The sequence below is a fragment of the Salvelinus fontinalis genome, chromosome 9 (assembly GCF_029448725.1).
Source record: "Salvelinus fontinalis isolate EN_2023a chromosome 9, ASM2944872v1, whole genome shotgun sequence".
Classification (NCBI taxonomy): Eukaryota; Metazoa; Chordata; class Actinopteri; order Salmoniformes; family Salmonidae; genus Salvelinus; species Salvelinus fontinalis.
The window spans coordinates 37,002,346-37,018,209 of record NC_074673.1 but is presented as its reverse complement, the minus strand read 5'-3'; the positions used below and the strand labels follow the sequence as shown (position 1 = coordinate 37,018,209).

General features: G+C 47.4%; 1 protein-coding gene across 1 annotated transcript in view; it reads right to left on the bottom strand.

Moving 5' to 3' along the window:
• LOC129862514 (breast cancer anti-estrogen resistance protein 1-like) overlaps positions 1 to 15,864 on the bottom strand; it is a 189,312-nt gene that overhangs the window by 66,968 nt on the left and 106,480 nt on the right. The window lies entirely within an intron of this gene.

The following is a 15,864-nucleotide window of genomic DNA, read 5'->3' as shown; positions in this document are numbered from 1 at the left end:
CTAATACTGTTGTACCCTCCCTCTCCTAATAGTGTTGTGTTGTAACCTCCCTCTTCTAATACTGTTGCGTTGTACCCTCCCTCTCCTAATACTGTTGTACCCTCCCTCTTCTAATACTGTTGTGCTGTACCCTCCCTCTCCTAATGCTGTTGTGCTGTACCCTCCCTCTCCTAATACTGTTGTGTTGTACCCTCCCTCTCCTAATACTGTTGTACCCTCCCTCTCCTAATACTGTTGTACCCTCCCTCTTCTAATGCTGTTGTGTTGTACCCTCCCTCTCCTAATACTGTTGTACCCTCCCTCTCCTAATACTGTTGCGTTGTACCCTCCCTCTCCTAATACTGTTGTACCCTCCCTCTCCTAATAGTGTTGTGTTGTACCCTCCCTCTCCTAATACTGTTGCGTTGTACCCTCCCTCTCGAATACTGTTGTACCCTCCCTCTTCTAATACTGTTGTGCTGTACCCTCCCTCTCCTAATACTGTTGTGTTGTACCCTCCCTCTTCTAATACTGTTGTGTTGTACCCTCCCTCTCCTAATACTGTTGTACCCTCCCTCTTCTAATACTGTTGTGTTGTACCCTCCCTCTCCTAATACTGTTGTGTTGTACCCTCCCTCTTCTAATACTGTTGCGTTGTACCCTCCCTCTCCTAATACTGTTGTATCCTCCCTCTCCTAATACTGTTGTGTTGTACCCTCCCTCTTCTAATGCTGTTGTACCCTCCCTCTCCTAATACTGTTGTGTTGTACCCTCCCTCTCCTAATACTGTTGTACCCTCCCTCTTCTAATGCTGTTGTGTTCTACCCTCCCTCTCCTAATACTGTTGTACCCTCCCTCTTCTAATGCTGTTGTGTTGTACCCTCCCTCTTCTAATGCTGTTGTGTTGTACCCTCCCTCTTCTAATGCTGTTGTGTTGTACCCTCCCTCTTCTAATGCTGTTGTACCCTCCCTCTCCTAATACTGTTGTACCCTCCCTCTCCTAATGCTGTTGTACCCTCCCTCTCCTAATACTGTTGTACCCTCCCTCTCCTAATACTGTTGTACCCTCCCTCTTCTAATGCTGTTGTGTTGTACCCTCCCTCTTCTAATGCTGTTGTGTTGTACCCTCCCTCTCCTAATACTGTTGTACCCTCCCTCTCCTAATGCTGTTGTACCCTCCCTCTCCTAATACTGTTGTACCCTCCCTCTCCTAATACTGTTGTACCCTCCCTCTCCTAATACTGTTGTACCCTCCCTCTCATAATGCTGTTGTACCCTCCCTCTCCTAATACTGTTGTACCCTCCCTATCCTAATACTGTTGTACCCTCCCTCTCCTAATACTGTTGTACCCTCCCTCTCCTAATACTGTTGTACCCTCCCTCTCATAATGCTGTTGTACCCTCCCTCTCCTAATACTGTTGTACCCTCCCTATCCTAATACTGTTGTACCCTCCCTCTCCTAATACTGTTGTACCCTCCCTCTTCTAATGCTGGTGTGTTGTACCCTCCCTCTCCTAATACTGTTGTACCCTCCCTCTCCTAATACTGTTGTGTTGTACCCTCCCTCTTCTAATACTGTTGTGTTGTACCCTCCCTCTCCTAATGCTGTTGTGTTGTACCCTCCCTCTCCTAATAGTGTTGTGTTCTACCCTCCCTCTCCTAATGCTGTTGTGTTGTACCCTCCCTCTCCTAATGCTGTTGTGTTGTACCCTCCCTCTCCTAATACTGTTGTACCCTCCCTCTCCTAATACTGTTGTGTTGTACCCTCCCTCTCCTAATACTGTTGTACCCTCCCTCTCCTAATACTATTGTGTTGTACCCTCCCTCTTCTAATGCTGTTGTACCCTCCCTCTTCTAATGCTGTTGTACCCTCCCTCTCCTAATACTGTTGTACCCTCCCTCTCCTAATACTGTTGTACCCTCCCTCTTCTAATGCTGGTGTGTTGTACCCTCCCTCTCCTAATACTGTTGTACCCTCCCTCTCCTAATACTGTTGTACCCTCCCTCTTCTAATGCTGTTGTGTTGTACCCTCCCTCTTCTAATGCTGTTGTGTTGTACCCTCCCTCTCCTAATACTGTTGTACCCTCCCTCTCCTAATACTGTTGTACCCTCCCGCTTCTAATGCTGTTATGTTGTACCCTCCCTCTCCTAATACTGTTGTACCCTCCCTCTCCTAATACTGTTGTGTTGTACCCTCCCTCTCCTAATACTGTTGTGTTGTACCCTCCCTCTCCTAATACTGTTGTACCCTCCCTCTCCTAATACTGTTGTACCCTCCCTCTCCTAATACTGTTGTACCCTCCCTCTCCTAATACTGTTGTACCCTCCCTCTCCTAATACTGTTGTACCCTACCTCTCCTAATGCTGTTGTGTTGTACCCTCCCTATCCTAATACTGTTGTACCCTCCCTCTCCTAATACTGTTGTACCCTCCCTCTCCTAATACTGTTGTACCCTACCTCTCCTAATGCTGTTGTGTTGTACCCTCCCTCTCCTAATACTGTTGTACCCTCCCTCTCCTAATACTGTTGCGTTGTACCCTCCCTCTCCTAATACTGTTGTGTTGTACCCTCCCTCTCCTAATACTGTTGTACCCTCCCTCTCCTAATACTGTTGTACCCTCCCTCTCCTAATACTGTTGTGTTGTACCCTCCCTCTCCTAATACTGTTGTGTTGTACCCTACCTCTCCTAACACTGTTGTGTTGTACCCTCCCTCTCCTAATACTGTTGTGTTGTACCCTCCCTCTCCTAATGCTGTTGTACCCTCCCTCTCCTAATGCTGTTGTACCCTCCCTCTCCTAATACTGTTGTGTTGTACCCTCCCTCTCCTAATACTGTTGTACCCTCCCTCTCCTAATACTGTTGTGTTGTACCCTCCCTCTCCTAATACTGTTGTACCCTCCCTCTCCTAATACTGTTGTGTTGTACCCTCCCTCTCCTAATACTGTTGTACCCTCCCTCTCCTAATACTGTTGTACCCTCCCTCTCCTAATACTATTGTGTTGTACCCTCCCTCTCCTAATACTGTTGTGTTGTACCCTCCCTCTCCTAATACTGTTGTACCCTCCCTCTTCTAATGCTGTTGTGTTGTACCCTCCCTCTCCTAATGCTGTTGTGTTGTACCCTCCCTCTCCTAATGCTGTTGTGTTGTACCCTCCCTCTCCTAATACTGTTGTACCCTCCCTCTCCTAATACTGTTGTGTTGTACCCTCCCTCTCCTAATACTGTTGTACCCTCCCTCTCCTAATACTGTTGTACCCTCCCTCTCCTAATACTATTGTGTTGTACCCTCCCTCTCCTAATACTGTTGTGTTGTACCCTCCCTCTCCTAATACTGTTGTACCCTCCCTCTCCTAATACTGTTGTGTTGTACCCTCCCTCTCCTAATACTGTTGTACCCTCCCTCTCCTAATAGTGTTGTGTTCTACCCTCCCTCTTCTAATACTGTTGTGCTGTACCCTCCCTCTCCTAATACTGTTGTGTTGTACCCTCCCTCTCCTAATACTGTTGTACCCTCCCTCTCCTAATACTATTGTGTTGTATCCTCCCTCTTCTAATGCTGTTGTACCCTCCCTCTTCTAATGCTGTTGTGTTGTACCCTCCCTCTTCTAATGCTGTTGTACCCTCCCTCTCCTAATACTGTTGTATCCTCCCTCTCCTAATACTGTTGTACCCTCCCTCTCCTAATACTGTTGTACCCTCCCTCTTCTAATGCTGGTGTGTTGTACCCTCCCTCTCCTAATACTGTTGTACCCTCCCTCTTCTAATGCGGTTGTGTTGTACCCTCCCTCTTCTAATGTTGTTGTGTTGTACCCTCCCTCTCCTAATACTGTTGTACCCTCCCTCTCCTAATACTGTTGTACCCTCCCTCTCCTAATACTGTTGTAACCTCCCGCTTCTAATGCTGTTATGTTGTACCCTCCCTCTCCTAATACTGTTGTACCCTCCCTCTCCTAATACTGTTGTGTTGTACCCTCCCTCTCCTAATACTGTTGTGTTGTACCCTCCCTCTCCTAATACTGTTGTACCCTCCCTCTCCTAATACTGTTGTACCCTCCCTCTCCTAATACTGTTGTACCCTCCCTCTCCTAATACTGTTGTACCCTACCTCTCCTAATGCTGTTGTGTTGTACCCTCCCTATCCTAATACTGTTGTACCCTCCCTCTCCTAATACTGTTGTACCCTCCCTCTCCTAATACTGTTGTACCCTACCTCTCCTAATGCTGTTGTGTTGTACCCTCCCTCTCCTAATACTGTTGTACCCTCCCTCTCCTAATACTGTTGCGTTGTACCCTCCCTCTCCTAATACTGTTGTGTTGTACCCTCCCTCTCCTAATACTGTTGTGTTGTACCCTCCCTCTCCTAATACTGTTGTACCCTCCCTCTCCTAATACTGTTGTGTTGTACCCTCCCTCTCCTAATACTGTTGTACCCTCCCTCTCCTAATACTGTTGTACCCTCCCTCTCCTAATACTGTTGTACCCTCCCTCTCCTAATACTGTTGTGTTGTACCCTCCCTCTCCTAATACTGTTGTGTTGTACCCTACCTCTCCTAACACTGTTGTGTTGTACCCTCCCTCTCCTAATACTGTTGTACCCTCCCTCTCCTAATGCTGTTGTACCCTCCCTCTCCTAATACTGTTGTGTTGTACCCTCCCTCTCCTAATACTGTTGTGTTGTACCCTCCCTCTCCTAATACTGTTGTGTTGTACCCTCCCTCTCCTAATACTGTTGTACCCTCCCTCTCCTAATACTGTTGTACCCTCCCTCTCCTAATACTATTGTGTTGTACCCTCCCTCTCCTAATACTGTTGTGTTGTACCCTCCCTCTCCTAATACTGTTGTACCCTCCCTCTTCTAATGCTGTTGTGTTGTACCCTCCCTCTCCTAATGCTGTTGTGTTGTACCCTCCCTCTCCTAATACTGTTGTACCCTCCCTCTCCTAATACTGTTGCGTTGTACCCTCCCTCTCCTAATACTGTTGTACCCTCCCTCTCCTAATACTGGTGTGTTGTACCCTCCCTCTCCTAATACTGTTGTGTTGTACCCTCCCTCTCCTAATACTGTTGTACCCTCCCTCTCCTAATACTGTTGTGTTGTACCCTCCCTCTCCTAATACTGTTGTACCCTCCCTCTCCTAATACTGTTGTACCCTCCCTCTCCTAATACTGTTGTACCCTCCCTCTCCTAATACTGTTGTACCCTACCTCTCCTAATGCTGTTGTGTTGTACCCTCCCTCTCCTAATACTGTTGTACCCTCCCTCTCCTAATACTGTTGCGTTGTACCCTCCCTCTCCTAATACTGTTGTGTTGTACCCTCCCTCTCCTAATACTGTTGTACCCTCCCTCTCCTAATACTGTTGTACCCTCCCTCTCCTAATACTGTTGTACCCTACCTCTCCTAATGCTGTTGTGTTGTACCCTCCCTCTCCTAATACTGTTGTACCCTCCCTCTCCTAATACTGTTGTACCCTCCCTCTCCTAATACTGTTGTACCCTCCCTCTCCTAATACTGTTGTGTTGTACCCTCCCTCTCCTAATACTGTTGTGTTATACCCTCCCTCTCCTAATACTGTTGTGTTGTACCCTCCCTCTCCTAATACTGTTGTACCCTCCCTCTCCTAATACTGTTGTACCCTACCTCTCCTAATGCTGTTGTGTTGTACCCTCCCTCTCCTAATACTGTTGTACCCTCCCTCTCCTAATACTGTTGTACCCTACCTCTCCTAATACTGTTGTGTTGTACCCTCCCTCTCCTAATACTGTTGCGTTGTACCCTCCCTCTCCTAATACTGTTGTGTTGTACCCTCCCTCTCCTAATACTGTTGTGTTGTACCCTCCCTCTCCTAATACTGTTGTGTTGTACCCTCCCTCTCCTAATACTGGTGTGTTGTACCCTCCCTCTCCTAACACTGTTGTGTTGTACCCTCCCTCTCCTAATACTGTTGTACCCTCCCTCTCCTAATACTGTTGTGTTGTACCCTCCCTCTCCTAATGCTGTTGTACCCTCCCTCTCCTAATGCTGTTGTACCCTCCCTCTCCTAATACTGTTGTGTTGTACCCTCCCTCTCCTAATACTGTTGTACCCTCCCTCTCCTAATACTGTTGTGTTGTACCCTCCCTCTCCTAATACTGTTGTACCCTCCCTCTCCTAATACTGTTGTGTTGTACCCTCCCTCTCCTAATACTGTTGTACCCTCCCTCTCCTAATACTGTTGTACCCTCCCTCTCCTAATACTATTGTGTTGTACCCTCCCTCTCCTAATACTGTTGTGTTGTACCCTCCCTCTCCTAATACTGTTGTACCCTCCCTCTTCTAATGCTGTTGTGTTGTACCCTCCCTCTCCTAATGCTGTTGTGTTGTACCCTCCCTCTCCTAATACTGTTGTGTTGTACCCTCCCTCTCCTAATACTGTTGTGTTGTACCCTCCCTCTCCTAATGCTGTTGTGTTGTACCCTCCCTCTCCTAATACTGTTGTACCCTCCCTCTCCTAATACTGTTGTGTTGTACCCTCCCTCTCCTAATACTGTTGTACCCTCCCTCTCCTAATACTGGTGTGTTGTACCCTCCCTCTCCTAATACTGTTGTGTTGTACCCTCCCTCTCCTAATACTGGTGTGTTGTACCCTCCCTCTCCTAATACTGTTGTGTTGTACCCTCCCTCTCCTAATACTGTTGTACCCTCCCTCTCCTAATACTGTTGTGTTGTACCCTCCCTCTCCTAATACTGTTGTACCCTCCCTCTCCTAATACTGTTGTACCCTCCCTCTCCTAATACTGTTGTACCCTCCCTCTCCTAATACTGTTGTACCCTACCTCTCCTAATGCTGTTGTGTTGTACCCTCCCTCTCCTAATACTGTTGTACCCTCCCTCTCCTAATACTGTTGCGTTGTACCCTCCCTCTCCTAATACTGTTGTGTTGTACCCTCCCTCTCCTAATACTGTTGTACCCTCCCTCTCCTAATACTGTTGTACCCTCCCTCTCCTAATACTGTTGTACCCTACCTCTCCTAATGCTGTTGTGTTGTACCCTCCCTCTCCTAATACTGTTGTACCCTCCCTCTCCTAATACTGTTGTACCCTCCCTCTCCTAATACTGTTGTACCCTCCCTCTCCTAATACTGTTGTGTTGTACCCTCCCTCTCCTAATACTGTTGTGTTATACCCTCCCTCTCCTAATACTGTTGTGTTGTACCCTCCCTCTCCTAATACTGTTGTACCCTCCCTCTCCTAATACTGTTGTACCCTACCTCTCCTAATGCTGTTGTGTTGTACCCTCCCTCTCCTAATACTGTTGTACCCTCCCTCTCCTAATACTGTTGTACCCTCCCTCTCCTAATACTGTTGTACCCTACCTCTCCTAATACTGTTGTGTTGTACCCTCCCTCTCCTAATACTGTTGCGTTGTACCCTCCCTCTCCTAATACTGTTGTGTTGTACCCTCCCTCTCCTAATACTGTTGTGTTGTACCCTCCCTCTCCTAATACTGTTGTGTTGTACCCTCCCTCTCCTAATACTGGTGTGTTGTACCCTCCCTCTCCTAACACTGTTGTGTTGTACCCTCCCTCTCCTAATACTGTTGTACCCTCCCTCTCCTAATACTGTTGTGTTGTACCCTCCCTCTCCTAATGCTGTTGTACCCTCCCTCTCCTAATGCTGTTGTACCCTCCCTCTCCTAATACTGTTGTGTTGTACCCTCCCTCTCCTAATACTGTTGTACCCTCCCTCTCCTAATACTGTTGTGTTGTACCCTCCCTCTCCTAATACTGTTGTACCCTCCCTCTCCTAATACTGTTGTGTTGTACCCTCCCTCTCCTAATACTGTTGTACCCTCCCTCTCCTAATACTGTTGTACCCTCCCTCTCCTAATACTATTGTGTTGTACCCTCCCTCTCCTAATACTGTTGTGTTGTACCCTCCCTCTCCTAATACTGTTGTACCCTCCCTCTTCTAATGCTGTTGTGTTGTACCCTCCCTCTCCTAATGCTGTTGTGTTGTACCCTCCCTCTCCTAATACTGTTGTGTTGTACCCTCCCTCTCCTAATACTGTTGTGTTGTACCCTCCCTCTCCTAATGCTGTTGTGTTGTACCCTCCCTCTCCTAATACTGTTGTACCCTCCCTCTCCTAATACTGTTGTGTTGTACCCTCCCTCTCCTAATACTGTTGTACCCTCCCTCTCCTAATAGTGTTGTGTTCTACCCTCCCTCTTCTAATACTGTTGTACCCTCCCTCTCCTAATACTGTTGTACCCTCCCTCTCCTAATACTGTTGTGTTGTACCCTCCCTCTCCTAATACTGTTGTACCCTCCCTCTCCTAATACTATTGTGTTGTACCCTCCCTCTTCTAATGCTGTTGTACCCTCCCTCTTCTAATGCTGTTGTACCCTCCCTCTTCCAATGCTGTTGTACCCTCCCTCTCCTAATACTGTTGTACCCTCCCTCTCCTAATACTGTTGTACCCTCCCTCTTCTAATGCTGGTGTGTTGTACCCTCCCTCTCCTAATACTGTTGTACCCTCCCTCTCCTAATACTGTTGTACCCTCCCTCTTCTAATGCTGTTGTGTTGTACCCTCCCTCTCCTAATACTGTTGTACCCTCCCTCTCCTAATACTGTTGTACCCTCCCTCTCCTAATACTGTTGTACCCTCCCGCTTCTAATGCTGTTATGTTGTACCCTCCCTCTCCTAATACTGTTGTACCCTCCCTCTCCTAATACTGTTGTGTTGTACACTCCCTCTCCTAATACTGTTGTGTTGTACCCTCCCTCTCCTAATACTGTTGTACCCCCCCTCTCCTAATACTGTTGTACCCTCCCTCTCCTAATACTGTTGTACCCTCCCTCTCCTAATACTGTTGTACCCTCCCTCTCCTAATACTGTTGTACCCTACCTCTCCTAATGCTGTTGTGTTGTACCCTCCCTATCCTAATACTGTTGTACCCTCCCTCTCCTAATACTGTTGTACCCTCCCTCTCCTAATACTGTTGTACCCTACCTCTCCTAATGCTGTTGTGTTGTACCCTCCCTCTCCTAATACTGTTGTACCCTCCCTCTCCTAATACTGTTGTGTTGTACCCTCCCTCTCCTAATACTGTTGTGTTGTACCCTCCCTCTCCTAATACTGTTGTGTTGTACCCTCCCTCTCCTAATACTGTTGTACCCTCCCTCTCCTAATACTGTTGTGTTGTACCCTCCCTCTCCTAATACTGTTGTACCCTCCCTCTCCTAATACTGTTGTACCCTCCCTCTCCTAATACTGTTGTACCCTCCCTCTCCTAATACTGTTGTGTTGTACCCTCCCTCTCCTAATACTGTTGTGTTGTACCCTCCCTCTCCTAATACTGTTGTGTTGTACCCTACCTCTCCTAACACTGTTGTGTTGTACCCTCCCTCTCCTAATACTGTTGTGTTGTACCCTCCCTCTCCTAATGCTGTTGTACCCTCCCTCTCCTAATGCTGTTGTACCCTCCCTCTCCTAATACTGTTGTGTTGTACCCTCCCTCTCCTAATACTGTTGTACCCTCCCTCTCCTAATACTGTTGTGTTGTACCCTCCCTCTCCTAATACTGTTGTACCATCCCTCTCCTAATACTGTTGTGTTGTACCCTCCCTCTCCTAATACTGTTGTACCCTCCCTCTCCTAATACTGTTGTACCCTCCCTCTCCTAATACTATTGTGTTGTACCCTCCCTCTCCTAATACTGTTGTGTTGTACCCTCCCTCTCCTAATACTGTTGTACCCTCCCTCTTCTAATGCTGTTGTGTTGTACCCTCCCTCTCCTAATGCTGTTGTGTTGTACCCTCCCTCTCCTAATACTGTTGTACCCTCCCTCTCCTAATACTGTTGTACCCTCCCTCTCCTAATACTGTTGCGTTGTACCCTCCCTCTCCTAATACTGTTGTACCCTCCCTCTCCTAATACTGGTGTGTTGTACCCTCCCTCTCCTAATACTGTTGTATTGTACCCTCCCTCTCCTAATACTGTTGTGTTGTACCCTCCCTCTCCTAATACTGTTGTACCCTCCCTCTCCTAATACTGTTGTGTTGTACCCTCCCTCTCCTAATACTGTTGTACCCTCCCTCTCCTAATACTGTTGTACCCTCCCTCTCCTAATACTGTTGTACCCTCCCTCTCATAATACTGTTGTGTTGTACCCTCCCTCTCCTAATACTGTTGCGTTGTACCCTCCCTCTCCTAATACTGTTGTACCCTCCCTCTACTAATACTGTTGTACCCTCCCTCTCATAATGCTGTTGTACCCTCCCTCTCCTAATACTGTTGTACCCTCCCTATCCTAATACTGTTGTACCCTCCCTCTCCTAATACTGTTGTACCCTCCCTCTCCTAATGCTGTTGTGTTGTACCCTCCCTCTCCTAATGCTGTTGTGTTGTACCCTCCCTCTCCTAATACTGTTGTACCCTCCCTCTCCTAATACTGTTGTGTTGTACCCTCCCTCTCCTAATACTGTTGTACCCTCCCTCTCCTAATAGTGTTGTGTTCTACCCTCCCTCTTCTAATACTGTTGTGCTGTACCCTCCCTCTCCTAATACTGTTGTGTTGTACCCTCCCTCTCCTAATACTGTTGTACCCTCCCTCTCCTAATACTGTTGTACCCTCCCTCTCCTAATACTGTTGTACCCTCCCTCTCCTAATACTGTTGTACCCTACCTCTCCTAATACTGTTGTGTTGTACCCTCCCTCTCCTAATACTGTTGCGTTGTACCCTCCCTCTCCTAATACTGTTGTGTTGTACCCTCCCTCTCCTAATACTGTTGTGTTGTACCCTCCCTCTCCTAATACTGTTGTGTTGTACCCTCCCTCTCCTAATACTGGTGTGTTGTACCCTCCCTCTCCTAACACTGTTGTGTTGTACCCTCCCTCTCCTAATACTGTTGTACCCTCCCTCTCCTAATACTGTTGTGTTGTACCCTCCCTCTCCTAATGCTGTTGTACCCTCCCTCTCCTAATGCTGTTGTACCCTCCCTCTCCTAATACTGTTGTGTTGTACCCTCCCTCTCCTAATACTGTTGTACCCTCCCTCTCCTAATACTGTTGTGTTGTACCCTCCCTCTCCTAATACTGTTGTACCCTCCCTCTCCTAATACTGTTGTGTTGTACCCTCCCTCTCCTAATACTGTTGTACCCTCCCTCTCCTAATACTGTTGTACCCTCCCTCTCCTAATACTATTGTGTTGTACCCTCCCTCTCCTAATACTGTTGTGTTGTACCCTCCCTCTCCTAATACTGTTGTACCCTCCCTCTTCTAATGCTGTTGTGTTGTACCCTCCCTCTCCTAATGCTGTTGTGTTGTACCCTCCCTCTCCTAATACTGTTGTGTTGTACCCTCCCTCTCCTAATACTGTTGTGTTGTACCCTCCCTCTCCTAATGCTGTTGTGTTGTACCCTCCCTCTCCTAATACTGTTGTACCCTCCCTCTCCTAATACTGTTGTGTTGTACCCTCCCTCTCCTAATACTGTTGTACCCTCCCTCTCCTAATAGTGTTGTGTTCTACCCTCCCTCTTCTAATACTGTTGTACCCTCCCTCTCCTAATACTGTTGTACCCTCCCTCTCCTAATACTGTTGTGTTGTACCCTCCCTCTCCTAATACTGGTGTACCCTCCCTCTCCTAATACTATTGTGTTGTACCCTCCCTCTTCTAATGCTGTTGTACCCTCCCTCTTCTAATGCTGTTGTACCCTCCCTCTTCCAATGCTGTTGTACCCTCCCTCTCCTAATACTGTTGTACCCTCCCTCTCCTAATACTGTTGTACCCTCCCTCTTCTAATGCTGGTGTGTTGTACCCTCCCTCTCCTAATACTGTTGTACCCTCCCTCTCCTAATACTGTTGTACCCTCCCTCTTCTAATGCTGTTGTGTTGTACCCTCCCTCTCCTAATACTGTTGTACCCTCCCTCTCCTAATACTGTTGTACCCTCCCTCTCCTAATACTGTTGTACCCTCCCGCTTCTAATGCTGTTATGTTGTACCCTCCCTCTCCTAATACTGTTGTACCCTCCCTCTCCTAATACTGTTGTGTTGTACCCTCCCTCTCCTAATACTGTTGTGTTGTACCCCCCCTCTCCTAATACTGTTGTACCCTCCCTCTCCTAATACTGTTGTACCCTCCCTCTCCTAATACTGTTGTACCCTCCCTCTCCTAATACTGTTGTACCCTACCTCTCCTAATGCTGTTGTGTTGTACCCTCCCTATCCTAATACTGTTGTACCCTCCCTCTCCTAATACTGTTGTACCCTCCCTCTCCTAATACTGTTGTACCCTACCTCTCCTAATGCTGTTGTGTTGTACCCTCCCTCTCCTAATACTGTTGTACCCTCCCTCTCCTAATACTGTTGTGTTGTACCCTCCCTCTCCTAATACTGTTGTGTTGTACCCTCCCTCTCCTAATACTGTTGTGTTGTACCCTCCCTCTCCTAATACTGTTGTACCCTCCCTCTCCTAATACTGTTGTGTTGTACCCTCCCTCTCCTAATACTGTTGTACCCTCCCTCTCCTAATACTGTTGTACCCTCCCTCTCCTAATACTGTTGTACCCTCCCTCTCCTAATACTGTTGTGTTGTACCCTCCCTCTCCTAATACTGTTGTGTTGTACCCTCCCTCTCCTAATACTGTTGTGTTGTACCCTACCTCTCCTAACACTGTTGTGTTGTACCCTCCCTCTCCTAATACTGTTGTGTTGTACCCTCCCTCTCCTAATGCTGTTGTACCCTCCCTCTCCTAATACTGTTGTGTTGTACCCTCCCTCTCCTAATACTGTTGTACCCTCCCTCTCCTAATACTGTTGTGTTGTACCCTCCCTCTCCTAATACTGTTGTACCATCCCTCTCCTAATACTGTTGTGTTGTACCCTCCCTCTCCTAATACTGTTGTACCCTCCCTCTCCTAATACTGTTGTACCCTCCCTCTCCTAATACTATTGTGTTGTACCCTCCCTCTCCTAATACTGTTGTGTTGTACCCTCCCTCTCCTAATACTGTTGTACCCTCCCTCTTCTAATGCTGTTGTGTTGTACCCTCCCTCTCCTAATGCTGTTGTGTTGTACCCTCCCTCTCCTAATACTGTTGTACCCTCCCTCTCCTAATACTGTTGTACCCTCCCTCTCCTAATACTGTTGCGTTGTACCCTCCCTCTCCTAATACTGTTGTACCCTCCCTCTCCTAATACTGGTGTGTTGTACCCTCCCTCTCCTAATACTGTTGTATTGTACCCTCCCTCTCCTAATACTGTTGTGTTGTACCCTCCCTCTCCTAATACTGTTGTACCCTCCCTCTCCTAATACTGTTGTGTTGTACCCTCCCTCTCCTAATACTGTTGTACCCTCCCTCTCCTAATACTGTTGTACCCTCCCTCTCCTAATACTGTTGTACCCTCCCTCTCCTAATACTGTTGTGTTGTACCCTCCCTCTCCTAATACTGTTGCGTTGTACCCTCCCTCTCCTAATACTGTTGTACCCTCCCTCTACTAATACTGTTGTACCCTCCCTCTCATAATGCTGTTGTACCCTCCCTCTCCTAATACTGTTGTACCCTCCCTATCCTAATACTGTTGTACCCTCCCTCTCCTAATACTGTTGTACCCTCCCTCTCCTAATGCTGTTGTGTTGTACCCTCACTCTCCTAATGCTGTTGTGTTGTACCCTCCCTCTCCTAATACTGTTGTACCCTCCCTCTCCTAATACTGTTGTGTTGTACCCTCCCTCTCCTAATACTGTTGTACCCTCCCTCTCCTAATAGTGTTGTGTTCTACCCTCCCTCTTCTAATACTGTTGTGCTGTACCCTCCCTCTCCTAATACTGTTGTGTTGTACCCTCCCTCTCCTAATACTGTTGTACCCTCCCTCTCCTAATACTATTGTGTTGTACCCTCCCTCTTCTAATGCTGTTGTACCCTCCCTCTTCTAATGCTGTTGTACCCTCCCTCTTCTAATGCTGTTGTACCCTCCCTCTCCTAATACTGTTGTGTTGTACCCTCCCTCTCCTAATACTGTTGTACCCTCCCTCTCCTAATACTGTTGTACCCTCCCTCTCCTAATACTGTTGTACCCTCCCTCTTCTAATGCTGGTGTGTTGTACCCTCCCTCTCCTAATACTGTTGTACCCTCCCTCTTCTAATGCTGTTGTGTTGTACCCTCCCTCTTCTAATGCTGTTGTGTTGTACCCTCCCTCTCCTAATACTGTTGTACCCTCCCTCTCCTAATACTGTTGTACCCTCCCTCTCCTAATACTGTTGTACCCTCCCGCTTCTAATGCTGTTATGTTGTACCCTCCCTCTCCTAATACTGTTGTACCCTCCCTCTCCTAATACTGTTGTGTTGTACCCTCCCTCTCCTAATACTGTTGTGTTGTACCCTCCCTCTCCTAATACTGTTGTACCCTCCCTATCCTAATACTGTTGTACCCTCCCTCTCCTAATACTGTTGTACCCTCCCTCTCCTAATACTGTTGTACCCTCCCTCTCCTAATACTGTTGTACCCTACCTCTCCTAATGCTGTTGTGTTGTACCCTCCCTATCCTAATACTGTTGTACCCTCCCTCTCCTAATACTGTTGTACCCTCCCTCTCCTAATACTGTTGTACCCTACCTCTCCTAATGCTGTTGTGTTGTACCCTCCCTCTCCTAATACTGTTGTACCCTCCCTCTCCTAATACTGTTGCGTTGTACCCTCCCTCTCCTAATACTGTTGTGTTGTACCCTCCGTCTCCTAATACTGTTGTACCCTCCCTCTCCTAATACTGTTGTACCCTCCCTCTCCTAATACTGTTGTGTTGTACCCTCCCTCTCCTAATACTGTTGTGTTGTACCCTCCCTCTCCTAATACTGTTGTGTTGTACCCTCCCTCTCCTAATGCTGTTGTACCCTCCCTCTCCTAATGCTGTTGTACCCTCCCTCTCCTAATACTGTTGTGTTGTACCCTCCCTCTCCTAATACTGTTGTACCCTCCCTCTCCTAATACTGTTGTGTTGTACCCTCCCTCTCCTAATACTGTTGTACCCTCCCTCTCCTAATACTGTTGTGTTGTACCCTCCCTCTCCTAATACTGTTGTAACCTCCCTCTCCTAATACTATTGTGTTGTACCCTCCCTCTCCTAATACTGTTGTGTTGTACCCTCCCTCTCCTAATACTGTTGTACCCTCCCTCTTCTAATGCTGTTGTGTTGTACCCTCCCTCTCCTAATGCTGTTGTGTTGTACCCTCCCTCTCCTAATGCTGTTGTGTTGTACCCTCCCTCTCCTAATACTGTTGTACCCTCCCTCTCCTAATACTGTTGTGTTGTACCCTCCCTCTCCTAATACTGTTGTACCCTCCCTCTCCTAATACTGTTGTGTTGTACCCTCCCTCTCCTAATACTGTTGTACCATCCCTCTCCTAATACTGTTGTGTTGTACCCTCCCTCTCCTAATACTGTTGTACCCTCCCTCTCCTAATACTGTTGTACCCTCCCTCTCCTAATACTATTGTGTTGTACCCTCCCTCTCCTAATACTGTTGTGTTGTACCCTCCCTCTCCTAATACTGTTGTACCCTCCCTCTTCTAATGCTGTTGTGTTGTACCCTCCCTCTCCTAATGCTGTTGTGTTGTACCCTCCCTCTCCTAATACTGTTGTACCCTCCCTCTCCTAATACTGTTGTACCCTCCCTCTCCTAATACTGTTGCGTTGTACCCTCCCTCTCCTAATACTGTTGTACCCTCCCTCTCCTAATACTGGTGTGTTGTACCCTCCCTCTCCTAATACTGTTGTATTGTACCCTCCCTCTCCTAATACTGTTGTGTTGTACCCTCCCTCTCCTAATACTGTTGTACCCTCCCTCTCCTAATACTGTTGTGTTGTACCCTCCCTCTCCTAATACTGTTGTAC